We start from the raw sequence: 24,181 nt of genomic DNA, 5'->3' as shown, positions 1-24,181 counted from the left end.
AATCCCAGTCTTAGGAGAGCAATTGTTCCATATGAGATAGCAGGTAACTTACTGCTTTGAGCCCACTGTATCTTTTAGTTTCTCTAGTATGGGAAATTAAAAAAAGAAAAGCAGAAGACAAAAAAACAAGTGGTTTGATCAAATTCAACTTCTTGGTTCTAGGGAGGGGGAAAAAAAAAGACTTAAAAAAAAAATCCCACATAGATTAAGAAACTGGTTGGATACCCAATCGCTCTTAGGAAACATTCTTTTGATGAGTTAAGTATAAATGAATCATAAACACATGGTCTAAGTTTCCCTCAAAGAGCACATAAGTTTAAAATGGAAGAAGCAATGCCTTTTGGAAAACTATATTATGGTTTCTACCACAACCCAAACATTTACATAATAGCTTGAGCTATTTCACAATCTGAAAGGACATCTGGATTCATAAAACTCTATGAAGCTCTTTTTTTTTTTTCAATAGTTAAGTGCTTCACATTCACTCAGAATAGTTCAATATGCAAAATCTCTCATTTTGTCATCAGAAGAAATTCTCAAAAGATCTTTGATAGAAATATATATTTGATATCTCTAGCACATAAATTACTAAACATTTTGAAAATATATTATGGGGAATGCCTGCGTATTTATTCTAAAAAGGTAATACACACACACACGCACACACACACACACACGCACACACATGTGAGCAACTACCAGAGACAAAGATCAGCCTTCAGAGGAAAGGACTAGACAGACATGTGCAACTCCAAAACACTGGACAGTGAAAAACAATCACACTGAGAAAAAATTAAGGGTAATTTGATAAAATACCAGATTTCAGAATTTGGGCCATCTTGTTTGAAGTCGAAACAAGTGTTAGTGACTGTGTACACCAAGCTTAAGAAAAAAGTCAAGTTTCAGTGGACTTAGGTCACAAAATGCAAAAGATGGTCAAAAAATGATTAATTTGCCAGAAACAAATTTGCCTCGTTCTTTTGAAAACTCTAGTTATAATAGAAGTCCTCCTTTCCCTCAATGCTACAACTTCCTAGAGTTCTTAAAGAAAGATTTAGTAACCTTAAAAGGCTGTGGTTCATCTCCTTCTACTGAAATTCCCTCCTGGGGCCAACTTGGTGGGAGCCTTTGGAGCTTTGAGCTTCCAGCTTTTGAGGGGAGGACACTAAGAAGAGAAGATACTGTCACCTGCTCGCACTCATTCAAACATTCTGGACCTATTCTCATACGGTGTTTGCTTTTGCTCATTCTACCCCTACATTTTTCCAAAACATGTTTTAGCCATTTGTGTATCTTGAAATGTGGAAACTACAGAAGCTGTAGTTGTATTTATAGAGACCTATCGCTCTCCCCACCGACTGAAATTCCCAGAAGGCAGGAGACCATTTTCTCTGGTTTGTCCCACTGCCCATTCTACTGTGGCCACGGTGGGAAGATAATAAAGGGATTTTGAAGGTAACCTCAAATCAGCAAGCCATAGTAACAGAATTAAATGTCTAATTGTGAACTGAGTCACATGGGAAAGGAGACAGATGCATTTGCCGCCCTACTTTCTATTTTCCTCGCTCTCTAACATCAGGCTGGAAAAGGGCTTTCCCGTCCTGTCTTCCTGTAAATCCCTGAACTTTACAGACAGATCCGTTCATGTATCCATGAGAGCTTAGGGTCTGGGCCTGCCACTCTGATTTTCCTCTCATTTGTCAAGCAAGGCGCTTGAAATATCTATTTTAATGAATTCCTTGTCTCATGTTCACGGAGAAGCTTGAAGTTAATCCTACTGACAGTGCTATCTAGGAGGGTTTTATTCAAAAGATCTACATATTTGTCAAATTTAAGACTGTCCATTAGATCGTTTTTACTACTTAAATGTTAGCCCGCAAACGAGAAGCAAGGCTCAGTTCTGTGTGGAAGAAAGTAGATTTAATTTCATAATGAAAACCTATTTTCCCCCACAATCCGAATACTGCTGAATGTCAAACATGGTGGCATGGTGTTTAAAATGAAACTTCCTAACTCTGTTTAAAAAAAAAAAAGCTGAATTTCAGAAGTCATAAATGGTGGTTAAAAAAAAAAAAAAAAAGAAAAAAAGGGGGAAGAATCAACAATTTGTAGAACTAGGCTATACCACTGGCATGTTCATGCCATGATGACAATTTAGCAACTGCCAGTGGAAACGGATTCCACAGTCTATATACCAACATGAAGCTTTCACACGCAGATCTTTATTAGCTGACTGCAGACCTATTTCTGTGTCTGCCCAACTTGGCTAACATGAACCATAAACATCTTCTCCCAGTATATATACATGGAGAAATTAACTGTCAAATAGTAGATGCCATTGTTTAAATAGTATTATTATTATACCGTGTACAGGTTAGCCTTTGACCCTAACCAATCTTACCATCTAATTGTAACGGTATATCTTAGGTGGAAAATTAATTTAAAATGTCAACAGGTTAATTAGTTAGGGAATTTTCCCTGAGAGAACCTCAAAAAAAAAATAAAAAATATTAGTAAAATCAAAGAAATGATCATTTTTTTGGATGCTTTTTTTTTTTCTTTAGCTTTACTTTTTTAAAGTAATCTGCACACCCAGTGTAGGGCTCAAACTCATAACCCTGAAATCAAGAGTTAGATGCTCTACCAAACCAGCCAGCTGCCTCAGAAATGATCATTTTGAGGCCAAAATTCTAATAAATTTATTGGCATCAATTAAACATTCCTTTTTTTCACTTTATTAACTATTAGAATTCAAATAATCTTGCCAAGTTTACATCTGTAGGTATTAGTTCCAAGCAAAATATAACAGAGAAATACAAGTTAAAATAATACTTCAAAGAAAATAAAAGAGAAAGAGACAGCTGATTTATGTATGATAGGTAACAGCGTGTCTAATGGACATAGGTAACCTTATTTGATTATTATCAGAAGGACCCATGCAAAAGTTTTCTGTTTTCCTTTTCTTAATCTGACTTTCATCCTCAAGGATTTTTTAAATGATAATTACAAGCTCTTTTACCTAACTAATTTGAATGGCTTCTTATCAGTACTTTGAGAAACTAGCTGTGGTCTTTAAATACTCAAATAGGGATAAAATTTTAAAAACCACATCCTATCCTTTTTTGTCACAATTTCTTACTCCCGTATTCCTCGCCTTGGTCGCTTGCTCTCCTCAGTCTTTTCTGCCCTTCATTCCTGTCATCTCTTTTGTCCTTTATTTTGCAATCACTGTCTTCACCGAGACTTGTAAGTCACACCAAAGCTCTTTGGACGTGGGATTTGGGAAATCAAAGCCATGAAATTTCACCAATCAGTCGGGAACTTCATCTAGACACTACAAATGAAATGAATGCCTAAAACTTAACTTTGAACTCTGAGACCAGAAACTTTAACTTCAAAAGGAGTAGGATATACTGACAAGTAATTGAATCTGAAGACTTCTCTGACTAGCAGAACATTCTGGAGGCAGGATTTGGGGGAAGGAGAGTGGCCGTGCTGTGCCACTGAGAGACAAGTGTAGCCCATCATGAAAGTTACCAAAGTTCTTCCTCAATTTAGTTCTTGAGAAGTTTACACACACACACACACACACACACACACACACATGCACGCACAAACATGGAGTCACACATTCAAAATTAAAACAACACATTAGAAATTTGGAATTAAATTCTCTCCACATTCTTATGCCTGCTTCTGACTTCCTGGATAAGCATCTGCTTAGCGATGGGGACCCAGCTGTCCTACCCCGCACAAACTAGATTCTAAGACAAAAAGCCTCTTGTAGGAGTTTTCAATCCAGAATGTAATCCGCCCTGCTGATTTCTCCCAGGATATACTAATTTGATCCAGGCATCTGAGCTCTAAGCAAAGCCAGGTAGAAGGCTTTGAAAGATAGCAAATCTCTCCCACAATACATATGCCTTTATTTTTCTTGACATATTTTGGTTTATTGTCTAAGGCAATAAATTATTTCCCTTTTTTACTTAACACACCTTCAATTATTTTGTCTCTTCCTTGGGACACCAAAAGAAATGGATATTAAGAGAGTTTTGTTTTGTGTTAGTAAATTTAAAAAAAAAAAATCAGAAGTTCTACTCAACAGTAGGGGCCTATAATTGGAAATGTCACCATATGTTAGCACCCAAGCTACTTATGAACCTATCTGTTCAGTTAAAATGTCAGCTGTCTATTGGCTATGAAGATGCCATACAAAGAATCACGTCCATTTCTCTGTTTCTAACAGTCTCCCATGTGCATGGGAGAAATAAAACTTTCCAAGGAAACCCACTGTTCCATGTTCCCCAGTCACTCTAGCAATGAGGAGAATAAGGAACTTAACTTATCAAGTTACTGATATGTAACTCTGAAATTCTGTGACATCAAGGTCCTTTTAATAGTTTTCAATATAGGGGTGCCTGGGTGGCTCAGTCAGTTAAGTGTCTGCCTTCAGCTCGGATGGTGATCCCGGGGTCCTGGGATCGAGCCCCGCATCGGGCTCCCTGCTCAGCAAGGAGCCTGCTTCTCCCTCTCCCTCTGCCTGCTGCTCCCCTTGCTTGGACTCTCTTTCTGTCAAATAAGTAAAATATTTTTTAAAAAATAGTTCTCAAAATAATATGGGTATCATTTCCTCCAGATATTTTTCTGAAGCTGGATTTTAGTTTCTCATGGCTTCTTGATGATGCTAAGATACTTTAAACCAGGTGGGATTCACCCAGTCTATTACAACAGAAAGTCCTTGGCATCAGCTTAAGCCAGTCATTTAACCTATTATACCTACTAGCTTAAAACAAAAACAAACAACAACAAAAATCCCCCCAAACCCCAAAACTCACCCCAAAACCCTCATCAACTGAAACAGAGTATTACTGTTTTGTTTTTTTTTCCATTCTGATGGTGGTGGTTTAGTTGCCAGTCTCCAATAAAACACAATTACTCAAAATATAGAGTTTAGTAGTTGCTTTAGAGTAAAAATTAGAAGTGTACACGATCCTGTTTTACTTTTCAAGGGGAAGAACTAAAACTCTGTTCAAGTTAATGGTAATCCAATAAAAAAAAGCGGTGGTAGAGTTGGGTATGATACAGAAACCATACTGAGTGCCTCTCATGTGACCAAAATGAGCCGAGAAAGGGACACACGGTGATTTGGGGGTCAGCATAAACTCTGGACCTTTTATAAAAACTCATGAGAGTAAGAATGTTAAAATATGTTAATCATTAATAAATAGTCATAGGTCACTGGGACTGAGTATTGTATACTTATTTTACATTATCATTCTGTTCAAGTAAATCTTAGTTTAGAAATAATCCTTTTCTTCTTTTAGTTATGTATAAGACATCTGCACATAATGAGCAAATCTGTCACATAATAATATCAGATAATCACTTAGAACTCATGAGGCATATTTATATTAACTCCCAGTTCACAATAGTTGATGAACACTATTTATAAGCAAAAAAATAAGAAGGCATGTAAGATGATCCTCATGCCACAGTCCTGGGGTTGTGTCCGTAATAAACTATGAGACTCTGCATGTCCTGATTCTCTTACTTGGGTAGAGGCCAGGGTAAATCCAACAGTTAGATGTTGTGAGGAGATAAAAAGAAGAAGAAAATTGCCTCCAGCCTCCAATATCATGAATAATATTTTACATTCTGCTGACAAAATAAGAGGGGAACCTAAGTCGCAGCATATCTGTATCTGTTCAGAAAACATCCCTCATAGGACTGTAGTTCCTATGTCAAGAGTATTGGAGAGGGCTAAGTGACTTATGATACATAAAGGCTTAGAAGAAAGCTTGGCTTCATATATAATGAGACCTCACAAAAAGTTACCCTTTTTATTATAATAACAAGGCAGAGCCTACACCATCATTTCATCTAAAGCAACTCATGTTTGCAGTAAAGGTCAGAATGGCACCATGGAACTAAGAACCTAGGAGAAATGTCAGGGAGTATTGTTGGACCATTTTTAATACACAGGTCTCCCTCAGGAGCCTAACTTAATAAATAAGGGTACAATAGTCCGGCTCTTAACTCTGTCAGAGTCTATCATAAGACATTACTTTCATATCACACATGAGAGTTCACCAGTGTATAAAGACTCCTGTCCCCAAAGAACAGCAGTCTGAGAGTGTAGTAAGAAAGAAGGCATACCCTGTTGACCTTCTGCTATGAAACAATTCAGTGTGGGTCAGAAAGAAGGAATACAATTTTCATGCAGACTTTATGAAGTGAACTTATCCTGAACCCATGGAAATTTCTGAATTTCACTTCCAGAACCACAGCATAACAACAGCACTTTAAGAATTTTCATTAACCATTGAGCATGAATCCCTTTAAAGCAGTGATTGGCGTACTATTTATGACAATCAGCTGACATCAAAAAATGCCCTTCCCTGGAGCTGGTTGACCTTGATTTAAAAAGCAAAAACCAAAATGCTGCAGAGAAAGTCCCCAGAGCTCAGTTCAGCCATACAACTGCTTTGACTTTAAGTTCAGAGATTGTGGCCAAAGCAAAGACAGAGTTATGTTAGCACCTTTTAAAGAAGGGATTCCTGTTTGACTCTGGACCTAGGTTTTACTCCTGAGATGGTTCAAAACACCTTTGCTCACCATCATTTTCAACATAACAGATTACATTCTAAACCTTGAAAGTAAAACAGAACAGCCCAGACATTCTGGTCCTCCCTTCCCTCTCACTGGGGAAATAAGACAGCGACCACATGACATGGTAGAAAAAAAAAAAGGAAAAAGGCATAAAATAATATTTTATAACACCTAACATCTGCAGAAAGCACGAGAGACCCATACAAATATTACTATATAAAACTCTCTAGAACAATCTCTTCAAGGTAGACAGCACCGACTTGGTCTTAGAAATCAGAAAACTGAGGCTCAATGAAATTAAGTAACTTGGATAATGTCACAGAGCTAGTTAGTGGCTGAAGTACAAGGTTGAGATGAGAAAAAAAAAAAAAAATGGAGCATCAACTCCAAATTCTTCCAACAAGAAACCATGTCTTGGGGAAGCCAAATCATCCTTCTCGGCCTGTTTCCTCACCTTTAAATTGAGGAGATTTGGCACAAAGACTTGGGGGTAGTCGCCATGACCAAGCCCATGTGTGAGTGTGGGGAGGACCAGAAAGTTCTAATCCATAGAACATAGCAAGGCTGAGAAGATGTATGTGACTCTCTTACATAAGATTATAATAACCCAACTTGTGAAGAGACTCTCTGGTTTTGAAGTAGCAAGCTGAGATGTGACTGGCCTCATAGAGAAGGCCACACAAGAAGGGGCTGAGAGCAGTCTCTGGCCGCCAGCTAGCAAAAAGGCAAGACCCCTGGTAACATGTGAAGAACTGAAGGTTATCAATGATCACGTAAGCTCACAACGCGAGTCTTCCCTATACTATCTCCCATAACAAACTGTGAAGATACTGGGCAGATTTCAGGGTTGGTTGGTTAATACAGCTCAACATTATCGAAGACTTTATCTGCCCCAACTTTTTTTTTTTTTTTAAGATTTTATTTATTTATTTGACAGAGAGAGAGAGATCACAAGTAGGCAGAGAGGCAGGCAGAGAGAGAGGGGGGAAGCAGGCTCCCTGCTGAGCAGAGAGCCCAATGCGGGACTAGATCCCAGGACCCTGAGATCATGACCTGTGCCAAAGGCACTGAGCCACCCAAGCACCCCTGCCCCAACTTTTTACCTTTAGTCAGCTCCCACAGTGCTTACAAATGACAGCAGAATTTCTAGGCTTCACATCCAAGCAAAAGATGGACCACTTCTTCCTTATATCCCTTTTAAGAGTAAAACTTTGCCAAAACTCATTCCCATGAAGAAACCCCTCACATCTTTGAGACCAGATCTGGGTTATATGTCCAGCTTTAAACCAATTACTGTCAAGGGAACTGGGCAAGACAGCCATATCTGTTTATACCAATCAGGAATTACCCCTGGATTTGAGAAGAATAGGCCACGTTTCACTGAGTCATAAGGGGGGTGGTCTTGGACACCCTAACATCACTGGGAATTGCCAGTCAGAAGGAAGAAATAAAAAGTGGTTTAGAGGAGGCAGCAGTGGGGTGTGTTACAATAACAAGAGTCCCTCTGGGTTTGACATTTTATGATCCTCTGAATAATCCATGTGGAAAACTACTTGTTCAGCTGGTGTTTTTCAAATACCTCTTGTGTAGGCACTGTAGTCTGCACTCGGTATACAGTGGTGACTGAGACAAAAATAGTCCCTTTCTCAGAGTATACCGTTCAGTGGGAAGATATAAGTAAACAGACAATTTCAGGGCAAGAGGGGTAAGTATGGACAGCTCTGAGAGTGTCCTCAGCTGTGGGCTGATTTCCCCAAGGAAGTATAAGTAAATATCCAGAGAATTCTTACTGGTGACTTGGGTGATATTGGAAGAAGAAGGTGTCATGTATGCCCATACCCTTTATATCTTCCAGGAAACACGATGCAAATGTAAACTACCCAGAATGTCTCCGTGTAACTGGTACCCTAGAAAGGTACCATCCATCATACAAGGCAATCTCATATACGGCTATTGAAATTTAAGGATCAATTCATTAAAATCAAAATTAAATAAAAACAAAGTTTTGGTCCTTAAGTTGCACTCTCCATATTTTATGTGCTCAGTACACATACATGGGTGGTGGCTACCATACGGCAGCACCGATCCAGAACATTCCCATCACCCCAGGAAGTTGTGGTGGACAGCATGGCCCTAGAGTTTCAAGAAAGCTCAAAAGAGCTTCGACAACATTTACAAGCACAACATCTCATACACACTCCTACTCTAGCCATGGTTCTACTATGCTTTGGTTCATATTTTCCCGTCTGCCCTACAAAGAACTCTTAAACCCAATGATGACTTCCATGACAGATTTTTGTCCTTCTACCTGATGGCTCTAGTCACCAAGATGTTTTCTACCAGATTAAAAACAACAACAACAATACACACACATACACACACACACACACGCCAGCAGAGTAAAATGGCTTTTCATGGGCACTCAAAGAACAAACAAGAGGGACTGTAGTGATAAGGTGAGAGAAGAACCCAGGGAATTGTGGGAAAGAGACCATCCTGAGTTCTTGAACAGGCTTCCCTTGCAGATACACTTTTGGCCACTCCACTGGTGAGTTACACATGGGGTGCAGTTGGATGGCTAATGGTTGAGACCCTACTTTGGTGAAGAAAGGTCATCTACTGGCTTCTCTGCTTGCTCTCCAGTAGTTGGAAGGAAGAACCTCACTTACAGATACCTGACGACGTTAACAGAAGTCATAGATCATGGCGGGGAGGGGTGGTGCAATTGTTGCTTCTCATCTAAATTAGGCCATTTAAGTTAAGACACCGAGTACAAGAGAGACACACTGATTTGAGGACTCAGGTGGTAGGGAATGAATGATTTCAAGGCTTGGTGATGTCTCCATTCACATTAATTCGGGTTTTCTAGGAGATACCATTGCACTTGCTTACATTTGGGGAACTGCAAAGAGATACCAGCACACTCTCTCATCACCCACTTTGGTGACCCAAAGTGGGATATGATGGAATTAAAGAATTCTACAACCTTATCATCACACCCCTTAGCTCCAAATTATGCTGCCAACTGAAATGAAGATGCAAATAAGAAAGATTAAAAAGTGACAATAGTTTCTGGTCAGAGAAGCCAGCAATCTTAACAACCCAAGGCCGATGACAAGTGTTAAAGGAAAGTCATAACATGCATGCAGGAAGCAGCCAGAGGATGAGGAAGCAGAGCTGTGCGAATGGGGCATAGGACACAGCGGACAGGCCCTGATGGAAGTTTCCAGTACACACCTGCAAGGCTCTGGTCCGGGACAGTCAGCGAGGCAGGGAGAGTGTCTCAAAGACAAGGAGCGAGTGAGAGAGAGAGACAGACAAATGAGTAAGCAGACTGTGACCAGGCAGAGGGAATAAAATGGGCTGTCACCCACTTCACTCACCAAAACCTCAGGAATTCCTGTTGATAACCTAATGCATGGATTTGTCAAATACAGATACAGAAAGGAGAAAACCAAAACAAAACGGAAACCCCTATTTATTTTTATTCATGTGACTTTACTTGCTGAGGACTTGAATTAACAGCAGGTGGAGAAAATGACCACTAGTAACCTTCTGGATCACGTTGGAATCCTGGATATCCCGGGGCGCCTGCAGCCCACAGAATCCAAGAAACCCCACCCAGGCTGCAGGGAGGTGAGCTAGGAGGTCAGGGAGTCCCCGGTTTATGAAGAGCTCTCCCCCTGGCAGCCTCACCCCTCTCCCAGTGAACCTAGCCGACCCCTGTGTCCTATCTTGGACGATCTGTCTTTACTAGAATTCTGAAAAGCTGAACAATCCATTGAAACCATAACAGCGACCAGCCGTGAGAGCCGCCAGGGCCCATACTCAAAAGTGACAACCGTCCGAAGCTAGGAGGAGCTCGAGGGTGTGTTTGCTTTGGCTGGCATCCCGGCTACAGGCTGCCTGAGGTCGCCGACTGCATTTCTGTCAACAGAAAGAAACTATTATAACAAAACCCATGTTGATCAGGAAGTGTGACCACAGCGAGGGACGCTGAGGAAGTGCTGTTTTTGTAACGCATTCCAAAAACGTGTCCTGAGCCCACCAGAGACAGTCGGAAAATCCCCAGTCCATCCACGCACTCACCCGAAACCCCAGACAGGGCAGAGGGCAGGGCGGACCTGCTGGCGGGGACACGGCTCTCTCCTGGGGACACAGACATCCCCAAGGCTTCCTCGGAGTTTGGGTGTGGTGAGCACTCCCTTCTTGTCACTGTCTGAGTTGTCTCTCTCTTACGTTTTCAGTATTGTTTTGTTTTGTTTTTTCTTGCTGACGTAGGTTTCCCCTTTTCAGTTCTGGCATCGGACGGGTCCCGGGCTTTGGGCTAGATGTGTGAGGACCCATGTGTTCATACGCTGATAAAGCTAATGTACACAAAGCTAAAGGAAACAAGCCTCCCTGGGCCCAGCCTACCTTCCTCCTGCTTCTGGGACATTCCCTGACATCAGAACTGCCAGGCCTGGAGCCGCTCCGCACCTGTGACCCTCTACCACCGCCCCCACCTCCTCTGCAGCTGCCCACACCACACTGCCCGGGGGGGAAGCCTGTGAGTGGGACCGAAAGCATAGGGCTGTCCTTGCCCTTGGGGTCACCCTGACATAAAGCATCCCATCCACACAGGGTCACAGGCTGAGCAGAGTCACTGAAGAACTTAAACCAGCATCATTTCAGGGGCTTTCCATGTGTACCCTACCTCCATCCTTAAACAACACGAGGCTGTGGATTATTTCCTCTCTTGCGGATGCGGACCCCGAGGCTCGCAGACTCTACCTGACTTACCCCTGCTTACACAGCCAATATTTGACAGAGGTAGGATCTGGGTTTTTGGGTCACATTCTGGCAGTGTTGACACTCCTGTTCTTTAAAGCAGAGCTTCTCATGCTTTCTTGTACATGGGAATCATAAGGATCCTTTTTTATTTAAAGATTTATTTATTGGTGGGGGGGTGGGGGGGTGCGGAAGGAGAGAAGAAACTCCCAAGCAGACTTCCCACCAAGCATGGAGCCCAATGCAGGTCTGGATCCCAGGACCCCAAGATCATGATCCGAGCCACATTCAAGTGATTGAGCCACCCAGGCACACCTTGCTGAAGGGTCTTTTTCAAATGCAGACTCAGAGAATTGGGAACAAGAATTTTCATTTATAATCTTCTTCTACGTGGTATCTGGGTGTTTTTGGATCCTTGGATACCAAAGCTTTAAAGAAACTACAAATTCAGCAGAAGGCTGAGTACCCAGAGGGTAAGAAATGCCCACCAATTATTTGAGAACATTCAAATCAAAGATCTATATGAAGGGACCACTTTTAACCCTTCAGGAAAAGTTGGTCTCTTGCAGGGGTCCCAGCATAACCTGCTTTCTGGTCATCCTGATATCAAAACTAGGTCCTAAGATAAGAACTGGCACAGAAACCTAATAGTAAAGAGTCTACTTTCATGTTGCTCTAATGTGAATGCTACCACCCAGAAAGGATCCAAAAGAAAATGTACTAATCATTGAAATAACATGGATTGTTGTAATAGCAAGGTCAGTAGACAGTAACCTACAAGGAAAAAAACACAACCATTGTCCAATGATTTGTCTGAAAAGAAGCAGTAATTCCCATCTCTAATCGGAGACACATTCCCATCTCTAACACTGAAGTATAACATCCAGAAGCAAGAGTTTTTGAGCCAGATTCCCCTGGACTGGATCTTGAGCTCAACCACTAATTAACTGGTCAACTTAGAAGAAATTAAGTTTTGATGCTTTGGTTTCCTCACCCACAAATGGGAAGAACAACAGTATTTTCCTCAAGAGCTGTTACTAGAACCCCCAAGATGACATATGTAAACCATCTAAGACATACAGTATTTTAAGCTATTTCAACAGATGTCAGATGGGTCAAAGCATCAAATGTCCAAGTGGGAAAAAAATTAATTACACTCACTTCATTTTAACAGGAAGTTTCGACACATGCTATTGCTATTTTCACTGTGTGTACCTCATTCACCTTCCAGGGAGTGAATTCCTTACCCTGGTCTAAGAAGGTGAGAATCCCAACGGCCAGCTTTGGTGGGGAATGCTGCTTTCCCTCTTCCTGAGAACACAGGACATTCACAAAGACCAAGAATTTCTCTTCTGCTTCAAGCAATACGGAAACAAAGCAGCGTCCTTCCTGTAGGAAAAAGACCACCTCTATAACTATAGTAAAAACAGCAGCGTTGGTAAGCCACCAACAGTGCATGTACAGAAACATGGCCTAAAATCTTTTAGGTAGCACAAACCATGTCATCTCAACTCTGTCTTCTCCTGTTCTCCCAAGGGCCCTTGCGCACTTCTTGCATTTGGCATAGAGTTAGGCCCTCTTCAGAAGAATGCTATAAAGATAATTATGTGCATGTAGTAAATGTTTAGAACCAAGGAAAGCCTTGAAAATATGAGTGTTTATCTTCTTCACTGGAATCTAAAATACCAAGGAGATACAAAAATGTATTCATTTATCCAATTATTTTCCCCAAGGAAAGACACACGAAGGAAATGTAGTTCGTGTCCACAGAAAAATGTTCACTATGAGGGAATCGCTAAGCTCAAAAAAAAGGGGGGGGGCAGACAAAAGCAGTTTATTGTTATACTGTCCAGCATTACTCTATGAGATTACCACTGTGAGGAAAGATGTTGTCATACTCAGATAGCCAAGGGAGCCGAATTCAAGTATCGTTGGGAGTTTTTCATTCTTTCTGCCTTAAACACAATCCTGTCAGTCTTAGAGCATCAAAGGATGTACAAAATGTCATTACCAAGCCTTGTGATAAGGAGTGAACCAAACCACTAGGCAGAGGCAAATGTTTAAATGCTAGCCAGTCTTCAAACTCTTCCCCTAAAACATTTCTTCTGCAGGCCCATCTTAGTCTACAATAAGAAAATGCTGCCATTTCAGTGTCCTACCTTCAGCTAGAATCTTCTATCCGGCTTCATGTTGGCATGGCAACGGATTTATCACAGGGGGATGACAGGTATAACAATTCAATTGACTGAAATTCTTATACAGGTGCCTCTACTAGGAGCTTCATTGAATTTGTCTAGAGCCTGTGCTAGGCTCTCCCAATCCTGGATTGAGCAGAGGACGGGTCTAAGTGGGTAAGAGGGGGAGCAATGCTTTTTCCATCCCCATTTGATCTACGGTCTTGCCATTCAAGCTGCCAACTGGCACAGGTCTGATGGCTGTCCCTAGCCAGCGTGGTGGTGGAAGCGGACACGTGTGCCAAGGCATTTCATTGTAACTAGGTCACAGTCGGGTCTGCTCACAACTAGCATTAGCTAAACAGGAATCACTGCACCCGTCATGAAAGAGCTCCCATTTATAAGAATTTAATCTTTCAGAAGCGTTCGTTTCCTGCATTCATAATTAGTTTCTTCCAGTTCTGAAGGCAAAGAGGAAGTAGAAAGAGAAAAGTCCGATGAGTCCACTGGAGGGAAGCACAGCAAATATCCTCCTTTTAGCTCCGTACTCATCAGAGCTTCTTGGGTTTTCAGTTTCAAGCTCAATTTAACTGAGCCTTTTGGGCTCTGAGTTTCATTTACTCCAAGCCAAACAAAACTTCCTCGTGGTGGGGGAAATAAAGAAAAGAAAGATGCAAAAGAAAATGAAAAAGAAAAAAAAAAAATCTCGGAGTGAAGGGAAAAAGGCCACACCAAGATTTCTGAACATGAAGAAGGCTCTAGAAGACAATGTCTTTCTGAGACATGAATCTAAACCATCCTAGATTGAGTAAGAGGAAAATGAATTTCTAAAGCCTTTTGGCTTCACTACCTTGTACCAAAGCGAAAGTAAGATCCCCTCCACATTCTGGTCCCTAACTCTTCTCCATCCTTGCTTTCTCATTCTCTTCCGATTACTAATCTCGGAACATCTGCTAGCGCCTAAACACTGCCAGTCTCAGGCATAATGTACTAATCCCCCCATACATTATCTGGGAGCAGGCCCATTTACCAAATGCAACGCTCCAAGAATTACCAAGGTAACGCACAGAAGAGGAATGAGTAGAATGAGGGTATAATCAAACCATAAGGGCTCCGAAAGGTTTAGTTCAGGAGACTAAAATCCAAAGGTAGGGGACTATAGGCCAAGAAGCAAACACAATGGGCCCATTTCTATGCTCTGTTTACACAAAGCTCCCATTGACTCTCCTGAAGGGCTCCGAAGAGAGCCCCAAGGTGTAATGTGTTTGCTGGTATGGTCGGTATGCACTGACCACCTTTTCCTAAGCACACAGTCAAACACATTCAAGTGTTTGTGACACGGTCCTCTCCAGTAGGTGACCTGAATTTTAGGCGAACAAGGAATCTAAAAGCATTTTGAGAATAAAGAGCAAACCATAATTGTGAGTGGGTTTGCTCTTTCACGGGAGGCAAAGTATCGTAAAGGCTCTGGGTGAGCATCTTACATTTCTCCAAAAGACTTTTCTCGTTCAGCCATGTTCCCTCCCGTGTATGTCCCCTGCCCCATTCAACACAAACAATGGGACAGCTGGGTAAGAGGCAAAGAATTTTCTTGAGTTCAAAGGGTACACACCACGTGTCTGGATCAAACAGTCCTACGGCTTGGGCAACAGTCCATAGCTTGCCAGGTTTAATTGGCTAATAGGGACTCTATTGTTTCCAGCTATCAATGCACTATACAAAGTACACAATGCTCCCTTCAGGTACAAGATGAAGAGTCCACCAGAGTAAAAAGTAACCTGGAAGCTTAAAATGAGTTTCAAGAAAGAGAAAAACCAACTTTACTGTGAAGGACAGAGGAAGAAAAAAATGTAAAAAGCAAGACTGGATGGCAAATCCACAAACATAATTAAGTTTAGGAAAGTCAAATGAAGAAAGGTATGAACAAAATACCAGAAGAAAAGTAATTTTTTGAAGCCTAAGGAAAATTCTAAAAGAAGGTTCTGCTTTTCACAGGGTTTTTGTGGATTAATTTTGTTACGTTTAGCTCTGGCAAAACCTATGGAAGCGTGTAACTGAAGCCTGTCCAATGCAAAGCATAGGGACAGGAGAGATCTCTTTTCTTTGAAGCTCACTATTACTCTTCTGTTGTTGACCCATTAAACAGAGACATACTCTAGCATTTTCTTCAGTTGTCAGAACCATGTGATAAGATATGATCTATTTTGTGTTTTTCTTTTTAATAGAAAATACTCAGCAAAGGCTTAAAATTTACAAGGTGATTACGTAAATCAAGAAAAAAGGAAACTTAGCAGAGGGAAGAGGCAACAATGAAGGATTACAGTTTTTAAACTACACACTTTCTGAATTTATAACCAACTGGAACAGCTACGAAAAGATTTTAAAATATCTCCAATCTTAGGGTGAAAAACCGTATCAACAACTAACCTCGAGAGTGTAGATTTGCCGCACGGTTTTCATGGAATGAGGCTTCCAGACCACTCAAGTTCCGTTTTAGCCCATTCTAGAACACTCATGACTTCCTGCGTGATTTGGAAGTTGGTGATTCTCAAAGTGTGCACCCAGGAAAAGCAACATTAGCATCACCGGGGAACGTCTAACAAATGCAAATTATCACACACTTCCCTCCTCTCTCCCCACCGAATGACAGACTCTAGAGTCCTAGGCCCACCGGCCTGTCGCAGTCTGTGGTGACCAAAACTTTAGGCCATTCTGAGGTACACTCAAGTTTGAGAGCCACTGATTCAAGCAGGAACCGTGGAAACTCCACAAGCCAAGAAATATGAACAAAGCAAAAGGGCGAACAGAATCCCATGAGTTAGGAAAGATGGGAACAAAAAATTAAATTGTTAAGAAAACTGTGGAAGATAGAGAACAGAAAGAGATTTATATTTTACGAAAAAAAAAAAAAAAAAAGAGAGAGAGAGAGAGAACACCAAGTTCCTGTCTTCATTTCTATGACCTCATTTACCTTAGATTACTTAATCAGTTTTGAAGATATGAAGTTGGGTTATTTTTTTCCTCTGTTAACACAATCTGAATAACATTAAGATCCCAAATTACTATGCCCAGAAATTTAGTTTTAAGTCAATTGCTGTGAATAAGAGCACGTCTGTTATTTGATTCTATCTATGAACCAGATTGTTTAAAATAATATACATGTCCTGCATTCTTAGAAAAAAATATATACATCTATATTTCAAGGAATTTTCAGACTGGTAAAGGGGATTAAGAATAGAATAGAGAGGGGCACCTGGGTGGCTCAGTGGGTTAAGCCTCTGCCTTCAGCTCAGGTCATGATCCCAGGGTCCTGGGATCGAGCCCCCAATCAGGCTCTCTGCTCAGTGGGGAGCCTGCTTCCCGCCCCCAACCCACTGCCTGCCTCTCTGCCTACTTGTGATCTCTGTGAAATAAATAAATAAAATTTAAAAAAAAAAAATAGAATAGAGAGCTCTGGGCTTTCTCTACGAGGATGTAGCTTTAGACGTGTTAGAAAGCTTTCCTCCAGGCTTAGTATTTGAGGAAAACAATCTTACGTAGTAAGAGCAGAGGCGAGTCACCCCAGATTTCACCTGAGAATCTAGCATTCAACAACCATGTTCTCGGACCAGGGAGGCCTCATTCACCCACAGACCTGGCACCCCGGATAACCCGCTCTGCCCCACGGCCACTGCATTCAGCTCCCCAATTCCCCTGTTCCCTAGCAATCCTCTCATTAGTCACACAACAGATACTTCACACAGTGCTTCTCTGCTTAATTCAATTATCCTATGGATTGCTAAGAATACGCATACGAAGAGGTGGCAGGCAAGGCCCAAATAACGTCCACTGATAAAGCTCGAGATTCATATTGTCCATTTCCCCATCTTCATCTCACTAGGGAGGACAACATTTTGTGGCACAGTTCCAATCCCACCTTTGGGGGCCACCAGGCACAAATTTTAAAAGCTACGTGGGCTGAATCAGAGAGAGACAGGAACCATATGATACAGTACAATATAGAAGGTCTTCGGGTTTCTACTTGGCTATCATTACCTCGGAAAGCTTTCCCTCACCCACAAATCTGCTATTGACAGTCTTCCTACACTGTGGCCCCATGATGGACACCATATTGGACTAGCCCCATGGTCACCTCAGCGTCACCACAAGCCATTTCAACACCAGATTGTGCTTACAATACTGCAGTTACCAGTGGCCCAATCACCAGAACTTTGCTCACATTAATTAAGTAAATAAATGCATGACTATATAAATGCATAGTATGCTGAACTCAGAAAACATTTTTTTAATTACACTTATTGAGATAATTTAACCTGATAGCAAACGTCTAAACATTTTCCTAAGTGAGTGTATCATTTGACATTATGATCGATGTATGATCGATTATTATGATTGATTGTATGGCAATGTACGATATTGCCAGTTGCTCCCCATCAGCAGAAGCACATAGTATTTTCAATCCTTTTCATCTCAGTAGTCCCAGAGTGTGTGTAGAGGTATCTCAAGGTAGTTCCAATTTGCATTTGACTACTGACTGATCATGCAAAGTATCTTATGTTTACTGACCATTCACATATCTTCTTTGTTGAAGTATTTAATTCTTTGTTGTTTTCTAGTTGGTGGTTGGACTTTTAGTTATTGAATTCTAAGTACTCTTTCTATACTCTGGATTCAAGCCCTTTGTCAGATGAATGTTTTGCAAATATTTTCTCCCATTGCGTGGCTGGCATTTTCATCTCCTTAAGTTTTGCTCGCCGAAGTACACCATTAATTTTCTTTTTTTTCTGTTCTTTTGGTTTAATTGAGCTTATTATTATTATTATTATTATATTCTATCTACTCTATTAACTTATTAAATCTATTGCTTTAATTATGAGTGATTGCTTAATATTTACAATGTACATCTTTATCATAATCTATCTTAATTTTCTTAAAGATCTATTTATTTACTTTACACAAGAAAGAGAAAGAATGCAGGGGGAGGGGCAGAGAGAGTCTTAAACTCCCATCATGAGGCTCAATCTCACAACCCTGAGACATGACCTAAACCTGAACCAAGAGTCAGATGTTTAACTAACTGTACCACCCAGACACCCCTATCATAATCCATCTTAAAACATTTCATCACTGGGGCACCTGAATGGCTCAGTGGGTTAAAGCCTCTGCCTTTGGCTCAGGTCATGATCCCAGGGTCCTGGGATTGAGTTGGGCTCTCTGCTCAGCCAGGAGCTTGCTTCCCTCTCACTCTCTACCTGCCTTTCTGCAAACTTGTGATCTCCATCTGTCAAACAAATAAACTCTTAAAAAAAAATTTCATCACTAGCACACAACTTTAAAACCTTATAACAATATAGTCTATTTCAGCCCCCTGCCATTCTTCAAGTTAGAGATACTATGATAGACTGTGATCACTTTTGATCTAGACAGCATTCTTACTTATTTACGCTTTTTGGTTTTTTAAAGATTTATTTATTTTAGAGAGAAAGAAGGCAAGCAAGTGGGGGGAGGGGCAGAGGAAGAGAGAATCCTGAAACAGACTCCCCACTGAGGGTGGAGCCCGACATAGGGCTCAATCCCAGGACTCGGAGATCATGACCTAAACTGAAATCAAGAGCCGGCCACAAAACTGACTGAGCCACCCAGGTACCTGTTTGGACAGTAGTTTTGAAAAAAATTTATAAATGAGGAAAATGTCTTTCATACCTACCCAAATATTTACCATTCTTGATTTTATTTCTATAGATACGAATTTTTATTTAATGTCAAGTTCTTTATCTAACGTCAATGAAAAGAAATTCCTCCAGCATTTCTGGTAATGCTGGTCTTAAAAAAAAATCATCATTTCTAGATATTTACATTGGGTATAATTAGACATTTTTAATATGTATTTTTTTTCTTTTTGCACCCTAAAATGGTCATTTTATTTTCTTTTGGGCTTACATTTTCTGATAGACATCTGCTGTGATTTTTTTTCTCTCTCTCCCTACATAATGTGACATTCTTGACTGCTTTTAATATTTTATATTTATCACTAATTTTCTGCAAATTTATGATGATGTGAATTTGCAGCTTTAAACTATTTAATCTGCTTTAGGTGCACTGAATTTCTGAAATATGTGGCTTTATCACTTTCATAAGATTTGGAAAAAAATTATTTCTTCATATATTATTTGACTCTCCAGTTTGGCCTCCAATTAAACACATGTTATATCATTGGATATTGTCTAAGGGGTTAATCTACCATGCTTTATTTGGGATTTTTCCTATTACAATATATTCAATTTCATTGATTTTTGTTCTGCATGTCAAATCTGTCATAATTCCCATTCAGTGCAGTTTTAACTTTGGATATTCTATTTTTCATCTCTATAAGTTATATTTGCATTTTTTGTATCTTCCATTTCTCTCATCATGTCTATGATTTCCTTTCATCTTGGGCATATGAAGCATATTCTCTGTTGATAATTCTTCATTTTTATCATTACCAGATCTGTTTTTATTGACTTATTCTTTCATGGTTATAATTGGCTGTATTTTTTGTTTCTTCAAATGTCTAGTTATTTTTTAATTGGAGGATGTCCATTTAGATGTTTCTGGTTTTGAGCAATGGATTTTGTTGTATTTCTTTAAAGAGTGCTGCAATTTTTTCAGCAGGTAATTAAATTAGTCATGGGCTGGTTTGATCCACTTGTTACATGATTGTAAGCTTTTTTTAGGGCATACCTGGGGTAGTTTTATTTTAGCTCCAGGTTAGCACCATTTCCAAGTTATACCCTTCTAAGATATTTCCTGAATGCTCCAGATCTCTTCATCCAGACTTGAGTTTGAGGAAACATACAAAAAAATTTCCCAGGTCTGTGTAACCTCCGGAAATTTTTGTCTTTCAGTCTCAAGTAATAGTTGTTTCCTTGGAAGCTGTTCTCCTCTGGCATGGTATGGTTTCACCCTATGCATTTGCAAAATATATTCAACCAGTTTCAGAGGGAACCTTATGCACATTTCAGGACCTCTTTCTCTGTGTAGCTCCCCACTCCCAACACCATGCTTTGCAAATTCTAGACTCCTTGACCTTCTCAACTCTAGCCTCTATCTCCTCAACTCTGCAAGATTATTAGATTCTGTTTGGGTCCTCCCTCCCCAACCTCATGCTGCAGTCCAGGAATTTTCTCACTTCATTCACACTCAGAAGTTTTAGATACAGAAATATTGATATCTACTGACAAAAAAGAAATTATAATAGATAGTATACATTAAGCGTGATATGGTATCAAAGGGGTTTTTTGGGGGGGAAGGGGGTTCTAGGGGAGTGAAGGGGGGGCAGGGATTCCTGTAAGAATTTTGCCACAACACTGGAAATGCTCTGATGATTTTCTGAAATTTGGTTTCTTAGTTTTCTGATAAATTAGATTCACAGATATTTTTACCTTATTTCAGTCACTGGATTAGGAAATAAAAATAAAACATTAATAAGGCACTTTTCCTGAAGTATATGGAATAGTATTAACCTTCATCCACTGATGGAGAGACCAGCACAGAGAGTTAAAAGGACTTGTCAAAAGTCACACAGACAATAAATTGTAGGAGTCAGGAACAATCTCAGCCATTAGTTTTTATCTAAGGGCTTGAAATACTGGCTATAATCCACACATGAAAATTTTCTCAGAAAGTGTCATTTTGTGGGAAAACTTCTTTTTCATGGAAAAAAAAAACAGGGTCTTTATATCTTCTTCTACAGTTCTCTTGTCTAAAGTTCAACCTTCTGAATATGATATTTACATAGAGTTTTAAATTACCAGTATACCCATTACTATAATCACTATCGTAAAGTTAAAAAATACCCAAATCTTCTCAAGTCTTACAGGCCTGTGAGAAAATGAAATGTTACCTTAATATCTGAATTTCACAGTTTCCTCTGAGACCTGAATATCATAGGATCTCAGACCACCAGTGAGGTATCTCCAAATATTGCGAGAATCCGTAAAGGCACCCCCATGTGAGTATCAGAGTCAGGATTGCCTCTAAATACAGAACAGGAAACACATACCACCTTGTTCTTCAGTTTCCTGTCTTTCCTATCATTTAGAGTAAAAGATTAGCACGATCCTCTCTCCAAGCTTCCATCAAGCCCCCACACACGTACACACACTCCTCATTGCGTATCAACTCACGAAAACAACCCCCAGGAAGGGAGAGGTCTTTGCACTCACTGAAATTGACCGCTCTGCTACAAATACTTTAAATCAATGGCTTCAAGCCTATCACTTTCACCCAGTCTAATCCTGTTAGTGACAGAGTTTCACTATGGAATCAATTCTCAAGTAGGCAAGCATATTTTTTTGAAACCCAACACCCAATTCAAACCTCCTTCCCAGAGACTCTGACACACCATTTCTCCTACTTCACTCCCCGAACCCAATGTCAAGAACCACCGCTTTCACCGAACGCCAAGGCTAGGGGCTACACACAAAACCCTGTTTATGGCAGGGGAAAGCAATTAGAAACTCCCACTCATTTATTATATCCCATATAGTCTTCCTCATGAAGAATATAAACAAAGTACATAAGGGTTCCAGGGCACTGTCCAACTGAAAAAGAACAATTCAATCCAAACTTTGGCTTCGATGTTCAAAAACGGAACAAAGCCCACGTTCTGACACAGATGTCCTTTGGTTTCCTGTGGCTCCGGCTCAGGAGGGAAACACACTTAGATTTATAGCATAGCCCTTTGGCGAGATTACCCGGCCAAATGCCACGGAGAGCCAGAATCCAGCGTGAACCGAAGGGACCGGGTGGAGGAGACCATCAGGCCTAGTCAAGCCTTCATGGTTCTGCAGAGATTAGATCGGCTTAATGATTTTTTTAAACAGTCAAATGATGGATTATTTTATGATGAAGTAACATAGACAATACAACTTACTAAATGAGTAAAAGAAGTTTTGTTCTGGAAACACAAGAACTTTCTTTTTGGTGAGTGATGACTTAACCTAGAAATCTCTGACTCTTCATAATTACTAGCAACTTTAAAAAATCAGTAGTACATTTTAATCATTAAAAAAGTTTGCTTAATATCCATCTGTTACAAACGTGTTTAAATTTTTCTTGTGTATGAATTTCACCCATCACATATTTTTAGGCAGACTTAATCAATGTTTGCAAACGCTGATGCCTTAATCAACTTAAAATCTCAGAATGGCACTTGATTACTCTTTAAAAATAAGCCATATACTAATCTCTAATTTTCCAATGTGCAGATAGGTAGGTATATTTTATGAATTACTAATATCCTGCCTTAAGTTGCAATACAGATTCATGAAAAAACATAGTAATGCATTCTTAAATAAGTGCATTTTTAATCCATACCCTTAAATATAATTTTACTGGAACTCCAGTCATCAGGTTAACTCTACCTGCCCATTGTAACATTTGATTCTCCCAATTAGGGTATTTATGCAAAAAAAAGACAGTACCTAACACTCCTGGTGTCCACTTCCATTCAGGACACCAGACAGGGTCTCACTAGGACATGTGAGCTTTAAACGTGTCAAAAAACAATGCTTTCTTATATTGTGCATAACAATCTTAGTTGACTTAGGAGAAAAACTGCAGAGCTGGTCACCACTAATTAAGGGAGTTATCTTCTCCTAGGCTTCAGGCGATTTAAAGAAAATCCGCCCTTTCTTGTAATTATTCATGTCTTAGAACTCAGTGTGCCTCCTCCTTTCGGAAAAGGTGGCTGCCCAAAGCGAGGTTTCAGAGAAGAATGCTCAGCATTTCAAGTGATCCAGAGGGTAAACAGACTCAGGAAGGGCAAATACACAGAATCTTGAGGAAACACAATAAACCAACCTTCTCATCAACCGCTTTCCCTCCTTTCTTTAACCAGGTAAACTCAAGGAAAGGAAACGCCTCAGAAGAAATCAGAAATGAAAAATGACCCTCAGTCCCCGTGGCCCGCCGGTGCCCAATTACCCACCCATCCTGTCTCCACATCAAAGAGCAAAGGGTAAGAGAGATCAGGGGAGAAGGACAAGAAAGAAAGGAAAAGAGAGATTACAGACTGGCCGTTTGAGATCTGGTTACCAGCCTGGAAAAACAAGAACAGATGTATTTGCATGATTATAAAATAAAATGCCTTTCAAATAACTTAATCTCCGGGAACATTATAGTATATACATTTGTTTTTTAATTCCCCAGGGATAGGCAACAGACTGTGGGATCCTTTGTTTACCCACGGGTATGAGGACTGCAGATTCTTACGTCCAGCTCCAAATGCGTGCTCTCCAATAACCCGTGTGGGAATCGAGGGATTACAGTATTATCCCGCTATTGTTTTCTGCACTACATCCACTTCAATCTTCAGGAAAATTAGAACAGAAACAGGCCCGGGAGATTATGAACAGGCTGCTGCCCCTGATGTCTGCCCTTCTCCTGATGTATACCCCCAGGAGGCAGGATTGTTTCTTCAGCTTCTATCAAAAACCCTCTGTGAATGTGGAAAATAATAACAATAATAATAATAATGAGTGGAGGTGAAATCACCCAGGAGGCAATGACTCTTTCCTCTCCCGGAGGAACAGATCTTGGCCAAGCAGACGTAAAAATACACAGTCTCCGCCGTAGTTGGAGAG

At 40.4% G+C, this 24,181-nt stretch overlaps 2 long non-coding RNA genes across 4 annotated transcripts in view; one reads left to right on the top strand and one right to left on the bottom strand.

Moving 5' to 3' along the window:
* LOC116589227 overlaps positions 1–13,017 on the bottom strand; it is a 95,516-nt gene extending 82,499 nt beyond the window's left edge. Inside the window, exon 1 of one of the 2 annotated variants that reach the window (XR_004285252.1) lies at positions 12,627–13,017. This is a non-coding gene — a long non-coding RNA (uncharacterized LOC116589227). Of the gene's footprint in view, positions 1–10,698; positions 11,536–12,626 lie in introns of those variants that run through there. The other variant, XR_004285251.1, reaches the window with a different exon arrangement.
* The window catches only part of LOC116589226, a 112,347-nt gene extending 88,635 nt beyond the window's left edge, over positions 1–23,712 (top strand). Inside the window, exon 5 of one of the 2 annotated variants that reach the window (XR_004285250.1) lies at positions 23,437–23,712. This is a non-coding gene — a long non-coding RNA (uncharacterized LOC116589226). The remainder of the gene's footprint in view (positions 1–23,436) is intronic. The other variant, XR_004285249.1, reaches the window with a different exon arrangement.
* The last annotated feature ends 469 nt before the right edge of the window (positions 23,713–24,181 follow it).

Source organism: Mustela erminea, chromosome 4 (assembly GCF_009829155.1).
Source record: "Mustela erminea isolate mMusErm1 chromosome 4, mMusErm1.Pri, whole genome shotgun sequence".
Lineage (NCBI taxonomy): Eukaryota > Metazoa > Chordata > Mammalia > Carnivora > Mustelidae > Mustela > Mustela erminea.
Note: the sequence above shows the minus strand (reverse complement) of the source record. Positions and strands in the feature narration are given on the sequence as shown.